Source organism: Vicia villosa, unplaced genomic scaffold (genome assembly GCF_029867415.1).
Source record: "Vicia villosa cultivar HV-30 ecotype Madison, WI unplaced genomic scaffold, Vvil1.0 ctg.000131F_1_1_1, whole genome shotgun sequence".
Taxonomy (NCBI): domain Eukaryota; kingdom Viridiplantae; phylum Streptophyta; class Magnoliopsida; order Fabales; family Fabaceae; genus Vicia; species Vicia villosa.
Genome location: NW_026705025.1, coordinates 239,947 through 250,323, shown reverse-complemented (window position 1 = coordinate 250,323; position 10,377 = coordinate 239,947).

Below are 10,377 nucleotides of genomic sequence, written 5' to 3'. Positions count from 1 at the left end.
TTAACAATGTTACAGAACAAAATGAAAATGGTTTGTCAAAAGATGACACAACTCATGAAGAGACGCCAGACATAGCTCAGCAACAAAGTGTGGGTGAATTAGGTATGAACATAAATACAGGTAATGCAATATACACAAGGAGCAATCCAGGCATTCAAAAACCAATGCCATCTTACATTGTACTCATTGAGACCTACAAAGACACAATGCATCCTGCAAATGCCAAGGAAGCTCTCACAAGACCCTTATGGAAACAAGCAATGCAACAAGATTTTCAAGCTCTCATGTCGAAAAAAACATGGAAGCTAATTCCCTACCAAGATCAAGAAAACATAGTTGCTTCAAAATGGGTTTTCAAGAAAAAATATAAGTCAGATGGTTCCACTGAAAGTAGGAAATCTAGACTAGTTGCAAAGGGGTTTTAACAAACAGTTGGGATCGACTATGAAGAAACATTTAGCCATATAGTCAAAGCAAGCATAGTCAGGATCATTCTTTTCGTTGCAATGCACCTCAATTGGGAAGTCAGAAAGATCAACATCAACAATGAATTCCTAAAGGGATATCTTAGAAAAACAATATTCATGCATCAATTAGAAGGATTTGTCGATCCTACCAAGCTTAATCACATATGTAAACTATCTAAAGTAATTTATGGACTAAAGCAGGCACCAAGAGTCTGGTTTGATAGTCTCAAAACTGCATTATTGAACTGGGGTTTTCAAAACACAAAGAGTGATTCCTCTCTTTTCCTTCTAAAAGGTAAATATCACATAACGTCCTTTCTTATATATGTAGATGACATAATAGTCACGGGCACCAACAACAAGTTTCTTTAAGATTTCATCAAACAACTTAACAATGTCGTATCTCTCAAAGAATTAGGACTTTTACACTACTTTTGGGATATAGAAGTGCAAAAACATGCTAGTGGAATGTACCTCAAACAATCCAAATACATCGGTGGCTTGCTGAATAAATTCAAGATTGATAATGCCTCACCAGGTCTAACACCAATGATTACAGGTAGGGAATTCACTGTTAAGGGGGAGAAATTTAAGGATCCAACTATGTTTAGACAAGCCATATAAGGATTACAATATTTAACTTACACAAGACCTGACATAGCCTTTTGTGTATATAAAATTTGTTAGTACATGAGTTCACCCACAACTGACCACTAGAAAGGCATAAAAAGAATATTGAGGTATCTCTAAGGCACCATCAAGTGTTGCTTGCACATAAAGCCATCCACTAACTTGAATATAATAGGTTTTTCTGATACAGACTAGGCCACTATGCTGATGACAGGAAATACACGGCTGGTAAATGTGTATTCCTTTGTGAAACACTCATTTCTTGATCCTCAAGAAAGCAAAATGTGGTATCAAGGTCAAGTACAAAGTTAGAGTACAAAGCTTTAGCTGACCTAGATGATGAGATAACACAGATTCGTTCATTACTTACTGAACTTAAACTCTCATAGCCAAGGAAACCCATATTTGGTATGATAACTCGAGTGCAACGGACCTAGCCTCTAATCAAATACTGCATGCTTACTCTAAGCATATTGAAATTGATGTCCATTATATCGAAGACCAAGTACTACAAAATGAGGTTTTTGTGGCTTATATCTCTACAACATATCAAATTGCACATTGTCTCACCTAACCATTAAGCCAGACACGCTTCAGTCAACTTAGAGACAAACTTGGCGTGATCCATTCACCACCACTTTGAGAAAGTAAGTTAAAGATATATAAATAGCATTTATATATTATTATTATTATTATTAGCATTTACCTATTATCATTATAAAATTTATGTGTCATTACTAAAATTAGTGTATAGTACTTTTTACTAGCATGATTGTAGGATCGTGTTATCATACAATGTTGTATATGTACATCGTATGTTGCTCTTAACTTAAGGAATACCTAGAAATACAACATATAAGTTTTTCTATCTTCAACAACCAATGTAAAACTTTTTTGAATCTCGATGACACAAATCGAATATGTAATAATTTTAATGATAGATTGTTGCTCATAAACAACACACTTTATGGCTCGGGTACAATGTCACATGAGAAAGGATCGATATATCAATGCCTTGATGAAGTGAAAAATATGCAAAGAGTTCCAATATTTTTTGTGAACGGTTTTGGGTACGGAAATTAGTTCATGGGATTATGATTCATTTTGGAACATGAAATATTGATATGCTTACAGGAAAATTTATGGAAATAGTGGACATTATTATTAGAAGGAAGAACAATTTTACGTGCCTACAAGAAACTAAGGGGATGAGTGAAAAGGTGAAATAATTATATAACTCGGGATTTAAGCTTTAGTACATCGGCAAAGTTAGATTGAGAAATATAATGAAAATTATTACAGATAAGGAGCAGAAGAAATATATTGTGGGTATTAAAGGGTGAAAACAATTGTTTTCCAACACAAGATATTTGAGGAGGTTTCGGGCACCCACAAGGAAATGAAAATGATAAGTGGGACAATGTGGCACGAGAGATTAGAAATTTAGAAAAAATGACATTTGTTGAATCAAGAGGCTTTGGTCTTAAGGAAAAATAATCGTAGTGTTGAAACAAAAATATTCAGATTAAAGTTAGAGCAAAAAAAAAGGCAAAATACTCATTTTGGTCCCTTAAATATACCCTTAGGTTCAGATTGGTCCCTTAATTTTTTTGTCACCTTGGTCTCTTAACTTCTAAAACGTTTCATTTTAGTCTTTTTTTTGTCTAATTAAAGACAAATTTAGCGACCGATTTCAAAGTTTTTAAGTCGCTAATTAGATAAAAAGGACTATAATGAAACATTTTGAAAGTTAAGAGACCAAGGTGACACGCAAAAAATTAAGGGACCAATATGAAACCAAGGGTATAGTTAAGGGAGCAAAATGGGTATTTTGCCTAAAAACAATAATATTTTAAAAATTAGTCTAGGTGTAAAAATGTCGAAATTTGGAAGAATTCTAAGAAAGCTAGGAAAGAGACCCAAAAAAGGTTAGCGAAGTAGGAACTCAAGCTTTTAATGGATTATATCAATCTTTAGGAACCAATGAGAGAGAAAAATCTATATATAGGCTTGTTAAGAGAACAGAAGAAAGATAATAAACTAGAATAAAGTGAAGTGTGTTAAAGACGAAGAGGACAATGTTTTGGTTAAAAAAAGATATAAAGAAGTGATAGAAGACCTATTTTTACAATTTATTTAATGAATGATATTATATTTCTCGATAGTCTAATAGGCTAGACATTATAGAAGAAGATTCAAACTGTAACTACTATTGTCAGATAAAAAATACAAGATAAAATAAACATTGAAAATGATGAGTAATGCTAAATTGGTTGAGCTAGACAAAATACCTATTGAAGTGTGTAATAGTCTATGGGATGTAGAAATTTAGTGGCTCGCCAATTTTTTTAACAAAATCACGATGTCAAAGAAAATGCTTAAGGAATGGAGAATAAACACTTTAATTATCATCTATAAGAACAAATCTAATATACATAATTATGAAAATTATATATGGTTAAGCTTATGGTTTATACATGAAGTTATGGAAAATAGTGAAGATGGATCAGCAATATTAGATGGATCAACAAGACTTGAACTTGATTTTAATTGACTTAGAAAATGGATATGATAGAGTTCAAAGAGAGATTTTATGGAAATTCCTAAAGAAGAAATGAGTTATGTTTGCTTATATTAGAGTTAACTAGGATATGTATGAAGGGGTTTGGACTAGTATGAGCACATAGGGTGGTGAGACAATTTTTTTTACCATAACAATAGGATTGCACTAAATTTTAACTCTAATCTCGCACATTTTTACTTTAGTTTTGGATGGATTTACGAAACACATTCAAGAGTTTGTACCAAGATGAATGCTTTTTACATGTGATATAATCCTACTTGGAGAGTCGATGGAGAATTTAAATGAGAGGCTTTAGACTTGGAGAAGAGTCTTAGAAACACATGTCTTTCGCCTAAGGAGAAGTAAGACAAATGATATGAAATGTAAGTTTAGAAAAAGGAGAAATGTTTCAAACTTAAAGGTGATAGTTGGAGATCATACTATACCACAAGTTACACGATTCAAATATCTTAAGTTCGTAGTAAAAAATGATGGAGAAATATAAGGAGGCGGCGTAAACCATCGAATTAAAGTTGGGTGATTGAAATGGAAAAGGGCCTCAAGTGTTGGACAGTAAAGGACCACCATGAAAATAAAATAAGTGTAGTAGATATGAAGATGTTGTGTTGGATGTGTGGTAAGACTAAACAAGATAAGATAAGAAATAAAATATTAGAGAGAGTGTTGGGGTAACACCTATAATAGATAGTTTGGTAGAAAATAAGCTTAGGTGGTTTAATCATGCAGAGAGAAGATCTGTGAACTCTGTAGTAAGGAGAGTAGGTCAGAAAAAAATATAGTCAAATAACTAGAGGTCATGGAAAACCTATACAAATTATAAGAGAAAGATCTCGAGATTAACAAATTGAATAGACACATACTTTTTTATAAAATATTATAGCGTAGTTTGATTCATGTAGTCGTTCTAATTTAGTGATAGAACATCACATAGAACTTTCAAATATGTCGAATTCAACTCTAGGCATTCATTTTGACTTTGACTCTTTCAAAAATGAAACCAACATTACATATATTGTTGAATTTACTTTTGCACGTGGTAGAGACCAGGGCATCAAAATCTAGTGAGAATAATAAAACTCTAGTATTTTGTACTTATAAAGTACACCAATGATAATTCTACCAGCGAGAGCTTGTAAAATTGCAGTTGTCTCTTGATCGATTGTCTATTTTGTGAATTGTGTGTCTTTTTCCGCTTGTGATCATCTCCTTATATAGTAGTTATGACTTGTTCCTTAGTCGAGGCCCATTAGAGACCATTTAAGGTGATCGCCCATGATTAATGCCATCTCAAAATGGTAATTGGTAATTAGAATTGATTGCTCGATCCTAGGCCATATTGCCTTCAATCACCCATAAATGTGTTATTCTTCATATCTTTAATCCAGATATTCCCTATGTATTAGTTTTGAATTGACATTATCAATCTGACTTTCAATTGCAACCTGACCCTTCTCTACTGGACAATTTATCATTCTTGGACTCTCTCGAGTCTAGGTGGCAACCCAATCCACTCTTGCTGATCTGGTTCAAGAGGCTGGAAATGTACACAATCCCTCAAATATGAATCACGTAGTGGAGGAATGTTAGACTTAACATATACACAACTTATCCAGATTATATATATATATATATATATATATATATATATATATATATATATATATATATATATATATATATATATATATATATATATATATATATATATATATATGACCTTTTAAAGATAGTATTACTAAGTTCAACCCAATTTAATACTTATACAACTTTGTTATAAAAACCAAATCATGTGATTGAATTATTCGATTTTATCCGAATCAGTCATGTGATTCAATTTTTTGGCTTGATCACTGACTTCTTGACCTTGAGACATTATCAAAACGGAGCCGAATTTTAAAACAAAAATTAAATGTACATAAAAAAATACTCAATTTTTTTTATATATTTAAGTATGAGAACATGTACTTTTTTTGTTGTTGTTGTTATCATTGAATTCCTGCATAGTATGATTTTCATGCAAAACTTGTATATGTATAGTATCTATCATGCAAAAAAAAATTCAATTTAATTAATTGTGATAATTTTTTACAAAATTAATGATCAATTTTGTCACAAATGCACACTTTGTTACTGCTCCTCTATTGCAAGCATTCTTTGCTTAAAGAGAGGTTAGTCATTGGAATAAAGCCAAGAACCCAAAAAAAGAGTGATGGATTAAAGTTAAAGCACACAACACAAATGACATATCCATCACTTGGTCACACCACAAAAACTTGCAGAGCCTATTCTTCTTCTGACAACCGACAATAGCCAGTAACATACTCCTGTGTCCAAAAAGTTCCCTCCCATACGTATGTTTAGTCACTGGTCATAGCCGGTACACTCACTCACTACTCCAATCTTGTTGACGAGACTATACTATTCTGTGTGTTGGGTTTTGGTCACACATTCACTGTTTTAGTCAGCAAAAAGAACCATATTATTATGTTACATGCATTCATACATGATGCTTCAACTGAGCCAAAGGAACTTTTGCTTCATGTGAAAATCTTTCTATTTATATACTATTTGTTTCTTTTCATAAATATTCCTTTAATTGAATTATTATTCATTTTCATTTTTTGATGGATCAATACCTTACTTAGTACTACTAGTTTAATTCACTCGTGCAATTTGATTGGACTATACATATATATAAGGTAACGTACATGTAGTTACTTTCATTTTTTAATATTTATTTGAAACTTTAGCTTTAGTAGTGGAAGTGGAATACATACGCATGGAAAATGAGTGACTGAAGAAAGCAAAGTTGGGTGAGTTGTGGTTCAGTGAATAAGCAGAGGCATAGGAGCATGCAGTGTGTCTTATTTTGAACTGACTATTTTCAAACAGTGCAGGTGCTTTTCTCTATTCGAATATGACTTTTTTTGGTTTATATGGGAGAGTCACGGTTGGGGAATATTTATTATACTCATAGTTGAGTGTTGAAGCATGTTAGATATCACCTTCAAAGTAGATAAAATATGAAGAAAAAAATATATTCAAATAGACTTTATTATATATTAAATTAGGAAAGTTGAATTTACTCAGCCAAAAACCTAATACAATATTAAAGAATATTCATTTACGTTTATTTTGTAAAGATGGAATAGATACAAAATAAAATTTAGTATGGTATTTGTTTGGACCGTCCGCAGGTTCATGAAGAAGATCAAGTAATGAGTGTTGAAGAAAAAGGTGATGGTACATGTGGACTCTCACTCCTGCCGAAGACACACGATCACGCCCTCATCAAATATCTCACCATTAATCTAATCAAACGATATCTCGCATAAGACGCTGAATCGCATGTGGACGATTTAAATTGTTCATACTATACAAAGTTCACTTTGCTCCATTTCAAACATTCAATTCATTCTCACTCTAGAACTATTTTTCCCTTATTCACTGACTTGGATGATGAAGTGCTAAACTTGTAGGTCCACTCCCTCTCCATTACACCGGAAGCCTGATCCACCGTACAAGAAGGTTGATCCTCTTTCTATGATCTACATTCCATCATTTCGTCACCTATCTATAGTTCCTGAATGGAACAATGACGTCGTCAATGAGAATCAACTATTAATTCCTGCCATTTTCCATGAAAGACCATTGTTTTTTCACTGAAGTTTCAAATAATCGAACTTCTTCTCACGGAGCACTAATTTCTTTCTCGAACAGATCATATATTGAACTCACAAAGCCAAGGTGACATCAAAAAATATTAGATCTTCCACTCAACGTCACACTGCTGTTGTAGCCGCTGAAGCTAACAAGGCTCCACCTCCCCCATCTTGCAGAAGATGATGCAGGTCTAGTGACCTCACCGCTCTTTCTTGCGCAACAAGATTTTGTTTCTTCGAGATATGAACGAGAAACGTTTCAAGCCCTTACGTTTTTCTAACCTCTACAACAACTTTGCCAAGGTCAACCCTTTGAAGCAACCTTCGTTGCAATCGTTAATACCTAAACAATAGATGCTCCCAAATATCCAGTAACTCCAAGCAAACATAGGCATGCAAGATGCTGCTGATATGTTGAAAATTGACTATAACTTAGTACAACAGTAAAAATTCTAAGCCATGGGGGTGGATAGTCATGATTGAAGAGAAAATGTAGTGCACTCCTCTGAAAACCAGCACCACGCTTGAGGAAACTTTGTGCAACAAACATGAGTCATATAACAAACGACTCTAATAAACATAAATTCAATGTACGAAGCAATCTCGAGATATCCATGTCATAAACAAAATAGAGGACATCAGAATCCTCCATCGACTCCGGAGGGAGTGGTGGCAGTCATACTCCATAGGAGATTTGTTGTCCTCGTCGCTCACCAATACATTACTCCCGTAGAGGAGAAAAGCATGACACAAACGCATAGGTATTTGAGAACAAGAGGAACCCTCTCTCCATACACATTCTTGGCAATAGGATCATGAGATCCCTTGAGAAGCCCCAAAATCTAGAAAATTACAATGGTAGGTAAGATCCAGACGAACACGCCTAACATGTAGAAAATAACAAGTTTGAAATGCAAAATCTTCCCAATAACCCTTAAGGGAGATGTTATGACCATATTTAAAACCTTCTCAGAATTGAGCATATACTCATGGAAGGAACTATGTGAATCATTCGTTACTCAGTTTACTACTCAAAAATCACAATCCACCATTATGGTCGTACTCAGTGAAATCACGCAAAAGAAAAAAGAAACCCGCATGAATATATTGATTGTTCACGAAGGTAGAAGTGGAAGTAAGAGGTAAAGATGATGAATTAAAATGTTGGATATTAAAAAATAGGCTGAGGATGGATTGCATGTCTCGAGAAAAACTTGGCTTGAAGAGCTTGCAACTTAAGTGACCTGCTAAATAAGGCCCAGCCATATATCAACTACAAGGAAGAGCTCTTAGCCAAAGAGAAGAAATAGAAAAAAAAACCCAAGGTATTTCCGAGAGCCAGAAAAAGACAGTAAGCGACGTAGAGGAAACTTGGTCCAAGGACCCCATGTCGGATTATCTATATACACTCATTTGAACACATTGAGGGAGAAAATATTTGGGAATGCGCAAATACTTAATTTAAAGAAGTCAAAATCAAGAACCCATATCTAGTGGGAGAGTCATCTAGGACAAATAAGCTGAAATAATGTTGTTTCCATAAAAGTCACGACCATAAGAGTAATGAATGCATTCACTTGAAGAATGCAACTGAAAAGTTAATAAAAATGGACAACTCACTAGGTATACCCAATTAGGAGGCCGAAAAGACAATCGAGACCAAAAGAGATATCATACGGGGCAGGATGAGTCGCCAAGGAAGCAACAGTCATCTGGCCCAAAAAAAGAATTTTCCAAGAAAAATATGGGAGCTTTTAGTGGAGCCAAAGGAAAGTGAGGAAGAGGAAAATCATAAAGAGAAACTATAGTGAAAAAGAGGATCGCAGAGTTACTGGAATTCAACTAGGAGGGAGAAACAACTCCTCACAAGAAGTCAAAAAGATCCATCCTCGGATTCCATATAATGAAAAGGTAGGAAAAACCACAAAGGATATTTTATCCTTAGTGATAACGACCATCATATAAAAATTTAACATATCTCGGATCCTCGTTGACAGGATGGAGCTCTTGCGAAATTATGTACATATAATTTTTCGAAAAACTTAGACCGAGAAGGGAAAAGTTTTGGTCATATTAAGGATCCGGTATACGAGCCTTTAATGACACGGTAACTCACCCATGGAGGTATATTTAGCTGATGGTTACCTTGAGAGAAGGGTGAGACATTAGGGCGTTCGACCTACAATTCCTAGTAATTCCCCACGGTAATGTCAATAACTACATCTTAGGTAGACCTTTAGTGGCAATGATGAACACGATGGCTTCCTCATTCCACCTCAAATTAAAGTATCAGAATAATCACATTGAGTCGGTGAAGGTATGCGTCGACCTATCTGGAGCACAAAGGATACAAAGAGAAGACGATGAAAATTAATGTGGTCTCTCTCATAAAGAAATTAAAAGAAATAAAAATCAACCCTTTTAAAGATAGAACCATGGATCCTAACAGGTATGATTTGAATAGTTCTAACTTGAAAGATGTAGGGGACGACTTTGAATAAAGACTAAGGTTAATTTTGGCATGCCATACAAGTACACCTAGAGGACAATAAAGACTAAGGCCAATTTTGGGACGCCATACATGTACACCCAGAGGACAATAAAACCTTGGCTGAGAACATTCCTCAGAGACGTCCAATAAAACCTTGAGCATGACCTCAGAAGACGAGCTATTTTCTAGAGAAATGAACTCATGATTGAAAACAACATCCTAATAGAAAAAATATACGTAAATGAAGTACGATATATACCCCAAGCATAGATCATAAAGTTTACTTATTCAACAAAGTTATATCGGATGACAGAATCATATATATATATAAGGTGACATAAGGCCATGAATTTCCCCCATCTCCAATAAAGAACGACGTCTCATTTGCCATTTTTAGATAAGGAGGATTTTGCTCTCAGGAAATATGCACCATGGGATGAAAGTATTCCACGTGTTGCAATGCATTTTCAAAATATACATGCAGGATAGATAAACTGTCTTCCATCGACTTCATATACTATTTAGATAAGGCAAGATTTTAAA